Genomic DNA, 20,448 nt, shown 5'->3' on the forward strand with positions numbered 1-20,448 from the left:
CCAAGCACTTTAAAAGTGTGTCCTTTCGTATTAGCTATTTCAGCACTGTGAAAAAAGCTCTGACTAGCCACACAATCAATACACCTACATCAGACAATCATCATTTTATATACCTCTATCAAGTCCCCCCTCATCCTCCGTCGCCCCAAGGAGAAAAGGCCAGTTCACTCAAGTTATTCTCATAAGTCATGCTCCCCAATACAGGCAGCATCCTTTTAAATCCCTTCTGCACTCTTTCTCTGTTTTCCACATCCTTCCTGTAGTGAGGCGATCAGAACTGAGCACAGTACTCCAAGTGGGGTCGAAACAGGGTCCAATATAGCTGAAACATTACCATTCGGTTCCTAAACAATCTTCACGATTGAAGAAAGCCATTGCTCTATATGGCTTATTAACCACAGAGTAAACCTACGCAGCAGCTTTGAGTGTACTATGGGCTCGAACCCCAAGATCACACTGACCATCCGCACTGCCGTGTCTTACCATCATATATGACCTACCAAAATGAATCACCTCACAATTATCTGGGTTGAGCTACCTCACACTTAGATTGCGTACACCTGCCGTCACTGAAAAAGTTTTTTTCAGAATAATTTCATGGATCTGAAAGATATGGAAATTCCAGAACGTGTAATTAACCCTTTCACTGGCAAGAATGAAAAACAGGAAGAGAACTTGCAAGAAGCAACTTTGGCTATTCAGAATGACGAATAAGCAAAAATGTATGTGCTTTTGAAACATGTCGATACACTGTCGTGCGAAGTTTCCTGGTCTTTGGAGATGATCCAAAGTGCTTTTCACGGCACTTCCATCCTCCTATCTTGTTGATAGAGACATTAATGCAGTGAACCACATACTCAGAAAACACCCACACCGCTTGGGCACTGTTAGGCGTGGGAACTTAAGGCTTATGTGATCACAACGTGACGAGATATTTCAAACTTGTTAAAAAACATTAAGTTCAAGGATCTCACTGATAATCCTAATGCTTTGTAAGCTAGGTTTAACAGCAAATAAAACATTTAAGCAGAATCATTTTTCTGATAGTAGGATGTGTTAGGCATGTGCTTCCTCTGTGGAGCCGCCGAATGTTGTGCCTGTGAGCGGACTTGTTGCTTTTACCAGCATTGGGCTGAAGGAGGTTGGGAAAAGTTAAATTAGATTAACTCTCTGAGGGTGGATTTGCTTTTTATCTTTGAATTTACTGGCCGTTCACGGCCTTATGTAAACAAACTTTAAATGCACTTTCATATCACTTCCCATCATCTCCCTCAAGCACTTACTTGGCACGAATAATTTAGCATGCAGGTTTGATAGAACTGAATTGTAGCGGTAATTAGAGGAACAAATACCCAAGTAGACTGCAGAGAGCTTAAAATTAATAGGTTTCTGAGTGTAGGTGATTTCACTTCCCTCATATTGCCATGGTCCAAATGGTTTGAGACGGGGAATATCACTGGACCCTGTGTAGGGAAATGTGGCGGAAAAACTGACGTAAATGTAACCGTGAAAGCACTTCAGGACAAGTCACCATGTTTCTTTGTTCAAAATAAATTTATAAAGTAGAGAAGGGAAGCCTATAATGGCAATACAACTGAAATTGAAAAGGGTGACTTGGGGAGGCTTTTGGCACGGAAAGAGGTGTCTGACAAAAAAAAATATGAATGGGAGAGTTCAGATGCCAGTGTGTTTCTGTTAGAATGCTAATAGAATTAGGATCAGGAAAAGGGAGGTGTCGTGTCAGTTGTAGCCAGCTGGGAGCAAGTGAATCCCACGAGTAGAGAGGTCATGTTGCAACTCTACAAATATCTGGTTAGACAGCACTTAGAGTATTGTGTTCAATTCTGGTCACCTCATTATAGGAAGGATGTGGAAGCTATGGAGAGGGTGCCGAGGACATTTACCAGTATGTTGCCTGGTTTGGAGAAGAAGTCATATGAAGCAAGGGTAGCAGAGCGGGGTATTTTCTCTTTGAAGCGTAGAAGAATGAGAGGGGACTTAACAAAGGTCTACAAGATTATAAGAGGCATGAATAGGGTGGATAGTCAGTACCTGTTTCTCAGGGCACAAATAGCAAACACCAGAGGGCATATGTACAAAATTAAGGGAGGGAAGTTTAGGGGTGATATTAGGGGTAAGCTTTTACTCAAAAGGTTGTGAGTGCCAGGAATGACTTGCCAGGGATGGTGGCGGAGGCTAAAGCATTCGGGGTATTTAACAGCCTTTTGGAAAGGCACATGGATGAAAGAAAAATGGAGGTTTATGGGGTAGTGTGGGTTTAGTACGATTTTTTTTAGGATTATATGGGTCGGCACAACATGGAGGGCTAAAAGGCCTGTACTATACTGTAGTGTTCTATGGTTCTATGGTTCTAAATATACGAGATATAGGAGTACACATGTGGGAAATCAGCAAAGTGGAAAAAGCACATGGGTTCGCTTTAGCATATCAGGTAGCAGAGATTATCAAAACACTGTGTGTATATTAATTGTAGAAAGGTCGTTTGGAAAAGAATCGATATCATTAATCAGAGATGCCTCAAAGTGAAGGCATGACGTTATGACATTATCAAAACTAAAGAATTAAAGGAAATTATAATGAACCAGTGAAACATATTCACGTCACCACAGAGAGGTTCATGGCGGTGTTGTGGTGCAGTACAATAGTTAAAACTCCGGAATCTAACCTGTGGCATAATGGAAAGCTTGGGAAGAAATCTCAGAAGCCCAGGCACTGATATCTGCAGCATTATCTGCCCTGGGAAAAGTACCGGAAGCTGCCTAATGGCAAATATGAAACATTCATTTTAAGAAGTGCTGCATGAACAAACCAGAGAAGTACAGAGCAGTGAGGCAAACATCAGTGGAGGGAAAGAGCGTGAGGATTCTCTGAAGGGAAGGACCTACTCGTATCTGGATATATATGAGCACTCTGATATTTAAAATGACTCATTCTGTCCCTTGTTATTCTTTTGATCTTAAGGTAGCCATATAAATCACCGGGATTTTCTTTCGACATATCTCTTAGAGCAGACCCATTCCCTCGTTTAGTCCTCCTGGATCTCTTGCATTTTTGTACTTAATTGCATCGTAAATGCACCTCCTCATTTTTCCGTACCAATGCCTGAATATTCCTCGGTAACCAAAGTACGCTGTACTTGTACGCCTTTCCTATTATTTTAAGAGGACCATACCAATTCTCAACTCGTAATATGTTACTATTGAAAGTCTCCCTCTTAAGAAGTATCTCTTTGACATGAAAAAGCATGCCCAATTCACGCATACCAGAAACCTTTTGGATGCAGCAGAGTTCACCTGACTACATAACCGTTACAAGGTAATATTTTCGCTAATGAAGTTATGATCACTTAATCTAGCGTGTTTCCCTAAATAAGCTTCGGTCATCTTCCCTGCCTTATTTGTTTAGAGCAGATTTGGTATCGCATTTTCTCTGGCCGGGACCTCGAAATATTGGTTAAGGAAACTTTCTTAAACTCATATGATAAATTCTGTCTCTTCCAATCCCTCTACAGTACAGAACTTTCAGACAACAATTGGAAAGTTAACAATCATCTATTATATTTATTCGAACAGGCTGCTGTTCCTGTACAAATTTGTTCCCAAATAGATGCATTTCAGAACATTAGTCCCGCATTCACACCAACCTGTTTATTTCTCTCTTTTCCTGTAGACTTAACATCTTCCTCCCACGTAGCCTTAAAGTTTTCCTCCCTCATAGATATTTCAATGGCTATTTTGCCCCTCCAATTCCCACCCACTTGCAATCTTCGTTCAAACCGTCTAATAGTCTAACATTGTACACTTGCAGCATAACCTCCCTGCTCTGAAATTAAAATCCTCCAGCCATGAAGACCAACATTCCACTTCTCTTCCTGATAGTCTGCTGCACCTGCAAACGGTTCTTTTGTGATTTATGCTCAAGCACTTCCAAGTCCCTCTGCATAGCAGTGGAACAACTTTTTGAAACCCAAGTAAGTAACGTCCATCTCTTCCCCTTTAACCATTGCTTTATCCTCAAATAACTACAGTAATTTGTGAAACAGGCCCTGCCTTTGTTGTATCTGTGGTGCGTCTGACTGATGGATCCATTTCTTTTCACATGCCTCGCCATTTTTTCCTTAATGATTTTATCATGCATTTTCACAACTACAGATATTAAATAGGCCTATAGTTATCTGTCTATTACCTCGATCCTTTTTGAACAGTGGCATGATATTCGCCATCTTCTGATTCGCCGAGACCATCCCTGAGACAAGAGAATTTTAATAAATTATCACCAAAGCCTCTACTATAACCTGTACCATTTTGTTCATTTTGTATGCATTCCAGAGATAAGCTTCCACATCATTTTCGGAGTCATACGAGTTATTTTCTATCCGGGAAACTTGAATACCCTGGGGAAATATGCGGGCCTTGGTTTGCAAAGGCAGGATGCAATGGAAGGCCCAAGGCACCTCAGAAGCCCTACTACCAGGGTTACTAGAATTAGAATTAGCCCACAGAGTGCTATCACAGCCTAACACCAAATGGCCAACAACCCCTTTTAGTGTTGTAGTCGTGAAATTGCTTTCTCAGTTTCCGGATTTGTTCTACACTTTTCTGTATATGGTCCACTAAATGGGTATTATTTTGAAATTCATCGCTGATTTAGGTGTGGCCCTCTTGACTTATAAAGGCGCACACGCCCCCTTCTCGGCTAATATAAAATCATGTGTCATTCTGTTCTGCAGGACGACTTTTTGTACCGCTACAACCTCGGACGTAAATTCTCCAGTTTGCTGCTGTGTCCCTCCCAAGGCGGGAGTGGTATCTTTAGCTATTTTGTCTAGGCGGTGGCTAGTTGTATAACTTCCAAAGCGATCCACCCTGTTCCCCAGGGGGGAAACATAATCATCCAAAATCGTTCAGTCTCTGAGATGGACCTTTTTCCTCTTTCCCTGTCTGTTTCGCTGATTACATTTATCGTTGTAGCCCTCGTGCTTGAGGGAACGGGCTAGGTTTTGATATGGTACCACATGCCCTAAATCTCAGCACTCCACATTCTCAGGGGAACAGAGGGTATGCCCAATCACCACATATCCAATAGGTCTCATTCAGAATCCATGGGACCCCGATGGAAATATTCGTCCCATCAACACAATAGGTTCTCTGCTGAGCACATTTACTTCGGTCCATATAATTGCTTCAATTTTCTTTAAACCAACAATGGCCAACCTTCTGCGGTATAACGGGTAACATTGAGGTTGTGGAATTAGTCAAATTCTAGAGGGGGAAACACCATCCCTCAGGGAGACTACCATTGTCTCCATTCTCTGCTCCACCGCTCCCCATCATCCGATTCAATAGGTATTTTGCCTTGTATTGGGTGCAATGCATCCAATCCTGTCTTCCTTCAGATTTCTTTTCAATGCTGCTGAACGGCAGCATTCGGATCTTCCCCTTTCACCAAGGGGAAGGAATAGCCCTTTTCATTGTTTTCACAAACACCGCGTCCACTGGCATAAAAGGATGAATGCTTCCCTCACCCGACTGAGTTAGGGTGCTTCTACTTGATTTTAGTTGTCCCCGGCCACATCTCCGAAGCCCTTTACCGTTTCTAAAATTTTCTTTTCAGTCCAGAATAAAGTTGCAACTTCTCCTCCTATTTGGGGGCGGCAACTTGCAGTCATGGGTCGTACCATTAGGACTTCAAATGGGGTTAATACAATGATCCAGATGATATAGTTCTTCAAGGTGTAGAGGACTATCGGTAAGGCCTCTGGAAATTTTAGTCCAGTGTCCTGACAGGTTTCCGTTAATACACTATTCATTCTTTCTACTAACCGGGAAGACTGCGGTTCCGATAGGAGCTAATGCTCGCAACAAAATCATAGGGCATGGCTTAATGATTTAATCAACTTCCCCGTAAAGTGCATTCCCTATAACTGTTGATTGGTTTCACTACAATCGTAGTATCATTTTTGCGAGCGGGAAAGGCATCAAACTATTCTGAAAACATGTTCACTGTCACCACTAAGCATTTAAGCCTTCTACTAGATGACATGTGCACAAAATCTAACAGCCTAGTGTTACGTACCCGTGGGTATCTTGTACTTGTCACGTGACAGTGGTGTTGAAGCTATACTGGACTTAAGGTAGTGGTCTTCTGATGGTGGAGTGACGTCATTTTCCCGCCAGTAGAGGTCACGTGGCAGGTTTTGTTACAAGGTATAAAAGGAGGAGCCCTCCCTATGAGGAGGGGCAGTTCGTGGCTAGATTTGCCATTTTGACTCTGTACCAGCACGTGGTCCAATATTATGACGCAGTTTAGTTGAAAGGTGGAGTTTTATCTAATGCCTAAAGTTTAAAAGGTCATTGCCGGCAGTTTCTTTATAATACTACCAGCTAAAAATCAGTGGAGTGTGAAGATCGGAGTTCGGGAGCTAAAAGATCGAGGAAAGTCGATTTCGACGGTGAAACAGGTTCGACCTTGTTTGATCCTCATTCGGAAGGAGTCCGTTGGCTGTCCCCGTGTTAACCCCTGCAAATAATTACAGAAAGGTTTGGGTACAGTTTTGTAAACGAGGCTTTAAGCCGTTTCGTTTTCATCTTCGTAAATTCTCCAGGAAAAATATAGTTCGCCTGGGAACCACAACAACACGACGTGAAAGAATTTAAATCGTCTAAAAAATATCTCCTTTAATGGACTGCAAACTTTTTGAGCTTTTACAGTACTGCTTTGAAGAACTGTTTTTGCAACATCGCTGATAGGAACTGTTTTCGCTTTATGGCTTTGAGAACTGTTTAAGCTGCCGCACAGCAGCTGATTTCCGGTTACGTTAGTTTTTTTTTTACTTTTGGGTGTTTGTTTTTCAGTGTTTAGTAAATGTTTTATTTATTATTAAAAAAACCTGGCTCACTTATATATTTATTGTTGCTGAAGCCGTGACGCGAGCAAAGGAGGCCTCCGCAGGGGTAACTGGTTAAATTTAGCAGGCGTTTTCCCGCTATAATGTGTCTGACGTATCTCACAGTTCTGTATAACATGTCGGGCCAGGGTCGTTGCTCCCGGCGCAAACCATTGTCGTGATAGCTGATGTATAATTCCCCCTTTTCCTATATGTCCTTTCCCATGAAGCAGACGGACAAGGGCACGTAGGAGATTCTGGGGACAAGCAGATCGCCCGACCAAGTGGCCCCAAACGCCCTACGGATCGGGGGCTCATTGGGGTTTGGCCACGCCTCTCTCTTTTTCTCTCTGGGGCTTGATACTCGGCGGCGGCCCATTCATAGGGAGCCACAGCCTGCAGGATTAGCGGCAGGGAGCCTCCCCGGTGGCTCCGCGTTTGGTGGTTGCTTCAGCAGCAACGGAAACGGAGCCGGTCGAGTCGGTGCGAGCTTCACACTAGATAATTGTTAATCCTTGTGGCAGTTATGATACCCGTAAAAGATTGAGCGTATTAGATGGGTTGACCCGAAGACGTACTGAAGAGCCTGCTTCTATAGAGTACAGAAATCATGGACCACGCCAAAACCGTATCGGGAGTCAGTAAAGATGTTCGCAGTCAAGGCCGCTGCCAAAATGCAGGCTCGGTTTAGAATGCCTGTGCCAATTTTCTCGGGGAAGGGATGCAGTCTCTAGCATCTCGAAGAGCGTTACTTCCGCATATCTTGCCAGAATGGAGTGGTCGTTAGGCAGGAGAACAGAGGGCAGGAGGTTCCAGTAGCGGCCTCTCTTTCCTCAGTCCACTGAATGGTGTTGGACTCCTTCTGAGCCAGTTCCTCTCGGACGATTGTGTCGAGGGCCCTGTACTCCGAGTCCCTCTGACGACAGTCGCAACGCAACGTACAGACTAATCGAAGGCAGCAGCATTTCGTTAGTGTACTGCAACAACGCCGTTTCCTCCGGAAGGGACAACTCACCCAGCTCATCATGAACAGCTGCCGCATAAACTGCTGGACTGCTTGGTGAAGACACATTCAGGTGTACTGCTGGCTGTTATAGGTAAAGGCAAATAGATATTGGCTATCCTCGTGCAAGGCGATACAGTAGAAGGCAGAACTATGTACCAGCGAGTTGCGAGGGAATAGATGTTAGTGTAACATTGACACCCGACAGTACCGGCAAGATGGGTTTTACTATGTAATTAATGGTCCATAGGTCTTGGACGAATCGCCACTATTAGGTTCGATCCGGTTTCGACACTGGCAGAATGGGTGTATTGAGGGGGTTTTGTGTCGGTCGAACTCCTTGCTGGAAAAGTGTCTCCCCGACTGGTTTGATGCAGAACCAGGCACCTGACGACGGGCGCTCCTGACGGATGGTGGTTCTATCCATTGACGGCGACTGAAAATCCCCTTTTCCGAACTTCCTTCTCATAATTGTCACTGATTCCTTATTCCGGAGTGACGAAACGGACTCCGGGAGTAAGGCATCGGCCGGGGTCATGTCCGCTCCGACACGCATTACCATGAGCCCAAGTCTTTGGGTGAAAACTGTGGTTTCAGGGCGAGGGACACATGCAGGCTCATGTTCTCTGCCTCGAGAAGCAACGGGGTCCGAGCATGTTCAAAGCCGGTGTCCAAGCCGACCTACACGGCCAGCCCTTCTGGACCGAAGGCTACAATTCCACTGAAGGTAACTGTACCGAGCTTCCCCTCATGCTGAACGGGCAGTATTCGATAATCGTCATCTGGGTCCGGATGAATAAAGCCGGCGGTACAGTACAACATTGTGGCGACGCCGCAAACATTAAAAAAAAATCCTCCACCTACCCTTTCCTTTTTATTTACATTAATATATCCTGCAACAACCAATTTCCCCACAGGAGACCTTCTCCATGTCAGGCGTAAAAGTCTGCCCTAGTCGTAGGGGACCCCTCTGTTCGGTACATCATAGTGCGAAGCTTGGGGACCTTCTTGTCAGTTAACTCAAGAATGGGTAACAGCGTTCAGTTTATAAAGGGGCTGTCGGCCTAACAGAGTTACAGGTGAATTACTAGCAATGACGAAAGTGTCCGGCAGCTGCCTCCACTCTGTTCTATTCTACACGGGCTCAGGCAGTGAGTCGACTATCTCCAAAGTATCCACACAGTAGTGACCGTTTCTGAAAGTTTTGGAAGCCCCAGAAGGGCTTACGATAAGACGATAAGACGATAAGGTGGCGCCGGAATCAGTAAGGACAGATACTCTTTTGTCTGTTACTTCATTGTCCAGGAGAAGTTCCTCTCTGGCTTTTCTGACTATCTTTATTGTCGTCCAGTCGTGGCTGCCCTATTCGGATTGCGGACGGTAAAAAAAACTGAAACGGAGTACCCGCTGAACCTCGATTTCAACCAAACTTTATCGGGGGGTGAACCCGGGGGAACTAGCGGGTCGCCCTGCAATTAATTGATTTCTTGTAGTTTTTCGATTTTTTTTTCATGGTGGTGCCATTTACCGGTATTTTCATTTTAGCATCATTCAGACGTCGCTCGCAAGGCGCCGTTCTCGTCGGTTCACCTGTAGATAGGGTCGCCAACTTATCAGGACGGTTAACCGTCTTTTTTCAATCCTCAGTCTTACTTAACAGATGCTAATACATCCCCGCACCTCAATCATCCCTTGTATAATCTGTTGATTATGCCAGCGAACCGCTGCGTCGCAAAAAGCATCAGTTTTATTTTCATGCAATTTTATATATCAATGATCCTTGTCCGTTCTCCCAGTTTCCGTCTTCTTCTTACCGAACAGAGGAGCACTGGTCACCGACTGGTAAGGAACAACTTTGTCTTGCACAGTCTCGGTGTTGAATCCCGTCTTTCAGGACAATCTGATCTTAATGCCTCCTTGTCTTCCGAGGATAGGGGTTCTCTATATCCCTTTTAAAGGGATCCCATCCTCGTCGCCAATACTGTCAAGGCAAATCAAATAACATCCGTATTGAAATGTTAACGCTGCCGGTATGTTGTAAATAACACTCGGACCCCGATTACCGATTGTCTTTTATTTCCGTAGCTACGTGAGCATCATCTCCCAGAAAGTGGCGAGTCTTAATTATAGTGTCCACAATGCTCCCTTTTAAGACAGCTACAGACCTCAAGTCAAGGTTTCCTGATAGGTAAACAGATGTAACAATCCGAGCATTTGCGAGGGCAAATAAAAGTAGCTTTTTACAATAAGCCCTGCAGATGATGGAACGATGGTTAGCAATTATCTCAGCTTCTGCTTGTATGTGTTAATAATACTTAGTTCTCCACGCTCCCTTTTATCTGAACGACATTTTCTATTCCTTCTACTAGAAAATTTAGCACTTACACATTATCATTACCCTGTAAATTTCCTCACACAGAAAGACTGTCAAACACAAATAAGGTGCAGATCATACAGGCGCGCGCGTGCACACACACACACACAAACACACACACACACACACACACGCACGCGCACACGCACGCACGCGCGCACACGCACGCACGCGCGCACACACACACACACACACACACACACACACACACACACACGAACAAATACGACATTTTCACATCTGCCTCCACAGCAATCCACAGTGTTCTGTCTACATTCACAATTCGACACGTTTCAGAGTGATTTATCCCTGCCTCTTCTAAACTCAGCGAGTTCAGGCCCAGGGCAATGAAACGCTCCTCATAAATTCACTTTTTCATTCCCTGTTCAACCTTCTCATATGTGTTGTGTGGAGACCGTCCGAGTTCTCTCCTCTTCAGAATAAAGCTCATGATATTGCCGTATCCTAACAAAAAAAAAATCAATATTATATCATTCTCTGAACTGGTTTCCTGATTGGTTTCTTCCAAACCAGCCAAGTGTACGCAGCAGCCATACCGCCTCAACAAAGACCGAACGCTGCCTGGTCTTCTAAACACACACTTAGACAGACAGACACGCACGGACGCATATAAACACATACTGCTTATAGATGGACACAGGAACAGGCGCTCGCCCGCGCGCACAATACACACAGGACACACGCACACATACATATACACACACACACACACACACACACACACACACACAGAGGCGAAAAACACCCAAAAGGACACGCATCGGGAGAGGGAAACAGAAACACACGTGCACATACAGTCTCAAACGCACACAGACTCACAAACGGTCATGATTAGGCACACAATCAGACGCACAAACGTTCATCCACTCACACAGAACCGCACACACATACACTGAAACACACACAGACACTTAGACGCAGAGACACGCACATAGACACACACGCCCCTAATCACACACGGACAAGACACACGCACACATGCATACGCACTGACGTAGGACATATGTACTCGCAGATGGCGATACAGACAGATCAACACAAGCGTAGACCGACAGCCACACATTATGATACACAAAAACACAGACACAGAAGCACAAGTACACACAAATACTAACACACTCAAAGACAAACCCATATAGACGCCAAACAGCAGTCACCCACGCACATACAGGCGAGCACACACAGCAGAACACGCAGACAGGTGTACTCACGCCCACACACATAGAAACAGAGAATTCGACAGACTCTCACACACACACACACACACACACACACACACACACACACACACACACACACACACACCTACATTTTCTTATCCCCTTCTCCGCCGGAATCTTTGACACGGCCGGTGTGATATGGTTCTAATATATTCACATCCTACTTTTTGCTGATTTTCATGGTCGTGCATTGGGGTGAGTGATTGTTGCGGACGAGGCCACAAATATTCTAACGGTGGCAAGGTCACTGAAGAAGTTGTATGGTTTACTGTATATGAAGATGTTTATTCTTCACCATAAACACATATTTTCTTGGAAACCCTCTCGGTTGGGTCCCGTAAACTCAACATCAATACAATGTCACAACATCATTTACTTCAATATTTTGCGCATGATAAATGGCTCCTTCATATTACATATTTTCAGCAGAAGAAGATTTAATTTTAAGACAGCTCTGAAGGTGCATTCACCTTGTTAAGACAAACTAACTTTCACAAATAGGCTAAAAATGGATTCACTAATTGAATAACAATCTGTCACCGCGGGGACTGTATTTTGCAGACTTATTCGGCTCGTAAATACCTGCAAAATCTTTCTTTTTAAACCTGTCCCTTTGGAGCCGCTGGGTGGTATTAAAATCCCCAGGCATCTGCTTCCTCAATATTTTAATCCCAGAGGTTGCCTGTAGCACAGGGAAGAAGTCACTGGACAGAGGACATGCCTGCAATGTTGGACAGGTACGAATGTGGCGGAAATATTGTATGTGCTCTTTGCCGTCGTTGGAGTTCCTGGTGAGTGAGATGTGCAATTTATATTTGGTATTTCTGTGTCTTAACCGGTGTGGTTATCTATAGTTAACCGATGAGGTGATCTTATGATCATTTGCAAATATCCGTCAGAGATATTCAACTTAATTCAGCACACTGATTTTTCATATTTAATGACAAGCGGAACTAAACATCTGTCTCCTATCTAACTCACTGGATCGATACGAACGTTGTTCTTGCATTTAATGACACATTTTCCAGAGATGACTTAGTGCTGTGGACAGGCAGCTCACCAAGAAAGTGTGACTGGGAGAGGTTTTCATTGTGAATTTCACAGTTTCTGTGGTATTGATCCGAGAGAACCCCTGGCCCTGTGTTTCACATGCCCCTGTGGAGTCTGTCACAATCGGATCCCTGTACCTGTTGGTCAATAATCGCGTATGATCGCCTGAACCAGTGTCCACGGAACTGTTGCCGTGTGTTATCGAAATGAACTGCGCTGTGGAATTGTTTCATTAACGGAGCAACTCAGACTCTGGCTACCAAGTTTCTCCCTGAATCCCCTCTGAGCTACATCGTAAATTGGGTCACAGGTTCTTCCTGAAGAAGGGTCTTGGCCCGAATCGGTGATTGTTTGTTCAATTCCATGACCTGCTGAGTTCCTCCAGTATCTTGTGTCTGTTGCTCCCCTCTGCATCCCTTTTCGGCAACATCAGATGCTGAGTTTCCAGGGGCCTGGTCAGTCACGGTTAAATCTGTGAAAACGGTCCCATCGGAGACTGGTATCGGGATCAGCACCTATCGTTGCTGTTCATGCAGCTCGTTTTTATCGCCGACGATTGCCCACACATCGTCTTAGCAACACACTGAAGAAGGTAGGTCTGAGACAGTGTGACCCGAGTCTGATGTTAGATTAGCAGCCGTTCGCAGACTCTAGCAGCGCTGATCTTTAGCTGAAACCCCAAGCGTGTCAGTTCCCAGAGAATGTCCGGCGTCTGCTCTCATTCACCTTCTCTCTAGTGAATTTATTGGCGATTGTGATCCTTTCCCAGGGTAAGTGCAGCCTCTCCAGCTGCACCACTCGCTACCTGGTGGACATGACAGTGGCCGATCTACTGACCATTGTCAGCGAGGTTATTTTGTCTGAAATCAATAGGTATTACTTCTCGTGCAATTTTCTGAACAGTGTTATCGATGTACTGACGGACACAACCACAGACTATTCTGTCTGGTTCACCGATACGTTCACCTTTGATCGATTTGTCGCCATTTGCTGCCAGAAGCTGAAAATATTGTACCGGGAAAACTGCGGCTGTGGTTCTAACAACAACCGGCATCCTGTTTTCTAAGACAAACGTTCCCCGCTATTGTACGTTTTGAATCCAGAGTGATCATCGAGAGTGTACCGTGATTCTGTAAAAACATGGACAATTATTTCACTGATCCCTGGTGGGTAGGATATGACTGTCTCGATAGGGTTTTAACACCGTTCCTCCCTTTTCCTGGGATCCTGCTGCTCACCGCTCTGTCGGTCAGGCATATTTTAGTGGCCAGTCGGGTCCGTAAAGGGCTGAAGGGCCAGAGCAAAGGAAGGAGGGAACAGCAATGTCCGGGAGATGGAGAGCAGGGGTTTTCTATTCCCTCTATCCAGAAACTTCCTCTTCCTGTGTAGGATGGTGGTTGCAAATTTCTTATATTATAGGGTCTCAGGGAAAAGATTGGTTTTCAATGATTCTGAATGGATCATTACCTACGTCGGAATTTTGCTGAGGAATTTCAGCTGCTGCACGAATACATTTATTTATGTGGTGACTCAGTCAAAATTCAGGGAGCAAGTGATCAGCGTGGTACAATATCCGGTCAGATTGGTGGATCAGTTCAATAATAAAGGGGCGTCCTAAGCACGACACAAAAGCGTCAGCAGTATCTCCTTCCCGGCCTCCCGCTCCTCACATTTACCACCTAATGTCTCAGGAGCTATTCTCAGGTGGATGGGTCAACAGCTCCGGAACCTTAGGATCGTGTGTGCTTCGCGGAGTGGAGCGGTGGGTGTGGGGTGATTGGGGGAATACCCAACTGTTCTCATAATACATGCTTTCCAATCCAGGCAACATCCTTGTAAATCTCCTCTGCGCTCTCTCTATGGCATCCACTTCCTTCCTGTAGTGAGATGACCAGAAATGAACACAGTACTCTTAGTGTGGTCTGACGAAGCTGTTACACTACCTCTTGCACTCATTCAACACTATTATCTTGCACTCAATCCCACGGTTGATGAATACCAATACACCATACGCCTTCTTAACAATAATATTAACCTGCGCAGCTTCTTTGAGTGTTCAATCGACAAGGGCCCCAAGAACTCTTTGATCTTGCACACTGCAAAGTGACTTAACATTAATATTATATTCTGTGTTCAAATTTGACTTACCGAAATGAACCACTTCACACTTACCGGTGTTGAATTACATCTACCACTTCTCAGCGCAGTTCCGCATCCCGCTGTAACGGCTGACGAACCTGCAAATTGTTCATAATACCCTGAACATTTGTGTCATCAGCATATTTACAAACCCAACATTCTACATTTTCCAGGCCGTTAATACAAATAACAAAGAGGAGGGGTGCCAAAATAGATCCCACGGAACACCACTGGTCACCGACTTCCGTGCAGAATAAGAACCATCTATAGCTACACTTTTCCTTCTGTGGGCAAGCGAACTGTGGATGCACAAATCAAGGTCTCCTTGTAATCCATGCCTCCTTATTTTCTGAATCAGAAGCCTTATCCAATGCCTTACTGAAATCCATGTGTACGACATCCACTGCTCTGCCTTCATCAGTGTGCTTTGTTATATCCTCAAGGTATACAATCAGTCTCGTAAGGCACGGCCTCCCCTTGACTAAACCATGCTAACTGTTAGTTATCGGATTATGTCTCTCCAAATGCTCATAAATCCTGCCTCTCAGGATCTGCAACAACTTGCCCACCACTGAAATAAGATTCACTAGTCTATAATTTCCTGTGTTATCTGTGTTCATATTCGTGAACAAGGTAACAACATTTGGAGCATAAGAACATGAAAAATATGTGCAGGAGTAGGCTAACTGCCCCGTCGAGCCTGATCCGCCATTCAATAGGATCATGGCTGTTCTGCCCATGAACTCATCTCCATCTACCTGTCTTTTCCCCATAACCTTTATTTCACTGCGATACAAATATCCAACCGTCTCTTAAACATTGGGCAGAGAAATCTAGAGATTCACCACTCTTTTAGAAAAGCAGTTCCACCTCATCTCTGCCCTAGATTTACTCCCCCGAATTGAGGAAAAACTGTCTAGTTGTAATCTCACCTTGAGATGGAAATAACTTTCCTGGCTCGATCTTACCTCTCCCTTTTGTAATTTGATGTTTCTCTACGATCTCCTCTCATCCCTCTGAATTTCAGCGAGTACAGTCCTAGGCGACACAAATTCTCCTCATAGTCCAGCCACTTCATCTCTGGAATTAACCTGGTGAACCTCCTCTGTGGCGCCTCCAATCTTTTCAATCTTCCAATCCTCTAGTTCTTCTCTCGTCGCCTCTGATGATGCAATGATGATCGCCAGAGACTGAGAAATCTCCTCCCTCGGTTACTAGTAGCATGAGATATATATCGCCCCTCCCCGCCGGAATTTCCAATTTAATAAACTTCAAACTCTAGCACATCCTTTTTCTCAATGTCTATACGCTCATGTTTTTCATTTTCATGCAGGTCATCCCCACAATTAACGAGGTACTTTCCCCTGGTGAATACTGAAGCAAATTATTTATAAAGCATCTCCGCTACTGATCCAAATCCATGCACTTGTTTCAACTATCGTACCTGATTGGTCTTCTTCTCACAATGCTAACCCTCTTGCTCCTCACATATTTTAGAATGTTTTAGAGTTTTCCTTAATCCTGCTTGCCAAGGCCTTCTGATAGCCCATTCTGTCTCTCATAATTTGACTCTTGAGCACCTTCCTGGTACCCTTGTAATTTTCTAGAGCTCTGACACTACCTAGTTTTCTGAAACTTTCGTAATCTTTTCGTTTCTTCTCAGATAGCTTTTTCACTTCCTTTGAACAGAATGTTTTCTTTGCTTTCACATTCGTTCCCGGCCTCAATGGAACATACCTATACAGAAAGCCATGAGAGTTTGCCACATCTCTGCCGTGCAGCCGTATGCTGTCAAGTTCCTGCCCGATGGCATACAAATGGCACAAATGGTTCATCAAACAAGCTGTGGTACGGATCTCACAAATACCAGCTATGCTAAGAGCTACGCGTGCAGTCGGGCACGGTGCTCAGTCGGCGGTAACTATCGAACTGCCGGGGCTGCGGGGCCTTCTGTGTGTTGTAGTCATTTGTCCTCGCCTCCATGCACGCTCTCTATAAAACACATTTCCTTAGACACCACAAAGTTAGGACTTACCGAGAGCTCAAAAGGAAAGACGCCCATCTTTGTGGACGCCGAGATTGGCGACCGCCGACAGCAACAACTCGCTGAACTCCACCATGGCAATGGGACAGAGGAGGAGGTGTTGTGTATGGGACATCTTTTCAGCCGGTCTATCGTAGCCTAGATCTACCTTTCTCCCTTGAAGTCACTAGTTGAGCTGCCTGTCAGTCAACTGAGAACTCAGGCGATGATTAGTTAACATGAACGTCAGTCAGCCTTGCAAAAAGTTAAAACGAATGTTGATAAAGACTTCCCAGTCAGAAAATAGTGAAGACAGTGTATATATGACAGTGGAAGGAAGGCCACCACAGTTCTCTCACTGAGATACTTCACAGCTAGATAAAAGGAAGTTTGTGATGAAGTAACGGATGTGATAAGTTTTACTTATCAGACATCTCGTCGTACTGAGGAAATTAAAATTAGTGTGAAAACTAATGAAAGATATCTTGGTGTAACAGATATAATATGTGAAGCAGTAAATGAAGTCCGGGTGAGTGGGGTGACTGTAGCCCAGTCTACTTGTGAAGATACATAATGGGATTAAACTATTGCAGTGGAGTGCGAGAAGATTGTTTTCTGATGGTCAATACTAACGGAAGTTTAATTTGCTCTCAGATTTGTCACATCAACCCGATATTATATGTATTCAGGAATCATGGCTGTTTGCACATTGTTTATTTTTCAGTGAAATGTTATATTATCAGTAGTCGTGATAGGTTAGTTGGTGGAGAGATGAGTTGCCAGTTTTATCGGGTAAGGAGAAGCGTATAGATTTATGAATGTGAATGCATTTGTAGTCGAAATCTTTCAGTCAACATGAAGAAGTGTTGTAGTAGTCAATTTTCACCGATTGTGGAAAATGGCAGTAGTCGAGTCTATTCCAAGCCCTGAGATCCCTTTAGTTGCAGTAGCTATTGTTAAGGTATCATTGATGTAAGCTTATGGAACGTAAGGCAATAGAGAGTTTGAATTATATTTTGGATAAAGTAAGTGATATTTAATTTTATCAGAGTGGGTTTCGGAATGGAAGAATGGCATTGGGAACTAACGAGGTATTAAAGGCCCAATTCCTGAGTAAGCCAGACAGGTGCCAGCAGGGACCATGACGGTTCATCACCCACCCCCCCCCCCCCCCGCCTCTCAATGGGAGCCTCCCGGCGATCCTCCGGGCCTGTCTGGATGCTCCCGATGAAAGTCCTGGATGAGGGAAGGGTCTAAGATAAAGGAGCGGGGGACCCAGGAATACTCTTTAGGGCGGTAGCCTTCCCAGTCCAACAGGTATTGGAGGCCTCTACGCCAACAACGCACATCTAGAAGTCGACGGACGGTGTATGCCGGATGGTTGTCGATGCGCCAGGCAGGGGTGGGGGGGGGGGGGGTGGCGGAGGCAGAGCTGTGAAACACAAAGGGCTGACGGAGACTGGTTTTAACTGAGACAAATGGAAGGTTGGGTGAATAAGCATGGACTTTGGCAGCGTCAGGCGGACTGCTGTGGGATTGATAATCCTTTCGACTTTGAATGGTCCCAGGAAGCGGGGGTAGAGTTTCCTGCGTTCGCATTTGAGTGGCATGTACCTGGAGGAAAGACACACCATCTGCCCCAGTTGGTACTCTGGTGCTGGAGCCCGGTGTCGATCGGCCGTTTTCTTATTCCGATTCTTTGATTTGAGTAGGGCCGTGCAAGTCTCCTCCCAAATTTTCAGGCACCGATCAACATAGTCCCCAACCGACGGTATCGCGATCTCTTCTTCCTGTGCGGTGAACAGCGGGGGTTGGTAGCCAAGGGAGCACCCGGACGGCCCTGAAAGTAGACGGAAAAGAAGATCGGGTTCACGCAGCTGGATGCAGAAAACATCACCCGTCGGAAGCAGAAAACGGCGGGGCGGTTGAATCAACTAGCAACTAACAATCATCGGAGTCAGAAAGGACCGAAGGTGCATTGGATGGTGGCGTTGGTGCCCATGGGAGGGCTAATGCAGATTGTGAGTAATGGTCACTCTAATACATACCCTTTTTCCCTTATGTCTCACCTATGCTAAGCAGGTAAAGCAGGGAGTCTGTTGGGTATCTGCTGAAGTACCACAGCATAGGAAAACCATGGTACCCATGTCCGTGATTCCCCTCACCCAAAATGAGACTGATGCCTCTATTTCAGGCGTACGGTAATGGGACAAAATGGGGTGCAAAATGTTCCGAAACAAGAAAACCGAGAACTGACCAATGCTACCCCTGTTGTTTTGAGGGATGGTACCTCCGGCCAACGCCGAGGGATCTCTTAAAATTTAAACTTGGAATTAAAATAGATCCCTCCTCTGAGCCAGTGAATGCCACTTGTTATTGTAAACATAACTCTAGTGTCACTTATCAACTGGGCAATAGCAGCTGTACCCTCTTTAAAGCTGACGACCCTCCCCGACCAGTAAATGGCACTTACTGGGTGTGTGGGAGCAGGGCATACCCCTGGCTCCGGGGAGAGTCAGGTGATATTCTAAAATTAAGTCGTAATATGGAATGGAGTGGTTGTTGTTATTGAGCATAGCTAGTGCCTCACAAAAGGGTTATAGACCATACCAGGGAACACCCCCATTGGGCTCGGACAAGAAGGGGCATATCAGAGGCAGAACGATTCGGGATGACAATGTTTCCTTGCTATGGAGTGGGACGGACCACCACAGCAATAATTAAATTAGTTGCTGCCCTAGAAGAACAAGCTAATAACACTGCTGACGTTCAAACAAATGATCACCATTAGGCAGACCGTTTTGCAAAATCGAATAGTCCTTGACCTTATATTGACTGAAAAACGGGGAACCTGTGATATGATAGGGAAAGAATGTTGTACCTACATCCCTGTTGTTTCAGAAAATATAACTGACTTGAACCAGCACGTAATGGAAAAGGTTGTGGAGATGTGGAAAATGGGAGAACAATTTGAAAACTTTAATAGTGGAGGATACTGGTGGGAAGGGCTATGGGAATGGTTCTTCCAGATGAGGAAAATGGGTCATGCATGGAATTATAATAGTGACTCTGGTACACATTTTGGGGTTTTGTGTATGTGGGTTTTTGAGGATGGACTGTAGTCAATTGATAAAAGGAACTTTGATCAGCCTTAAGGTACCAGTGTTGTCCCAGATGATGAAACAGACCAAGTACAGAACACCGGAAGGACGAAAAGATGTACCCTGGAAAGGAAAGACCCTCCCCCTATGGATATGAACACCCCTATGATGAAGAGGAGGAATTACCGTGTGAGAAGTGTTGATATGAAAAAGATCAACAAGGAGGAAACTGTGGAAGAAGTTTTATTACTAGCTAGATACTAAGGGGTTAAAGAGTATATTTTTCTTTAATTACAGCACCCTTAAACTGCTTCAGCAGGACTGCTGTGAAGGGCTAACTAGCTTGAGACGGAGTAATCAAAGCAGAATCACATGATGTTCTGTTTTTCTAATAGCTGAACTGTGTAACTGTTCTGTCTTCAAAGCTGTAGGCAGAAGTTGCTTTGAATAGATAATAGTAACAGTAACCTGATTATACATTTTTTACTGTGCTAAGACATGATTATTGAGCAAAGGAATTATCTGTTTGCATGTTGTATTTCACAAACGTGCTTGGAAGCGTTTGATAACAAACACTATGTCTAAATAATGAGAAAAGTCTGTGTACTCG

Source organism: Hypanus sabinus, chromosome 1, assembly GCF_030144855.1.
Source record: "Hypanus sabinus isolate sHypSab1 chromosome 1, sHypSab1.hap1, whole genome shotgun sequence".
Lineage (NCBI taxonomy): Eukaryota > Metazoa > Chordata > Chondrichthyes > Myliobatiformes > Dasyatidae > Hypanus > Hypanus sabinus.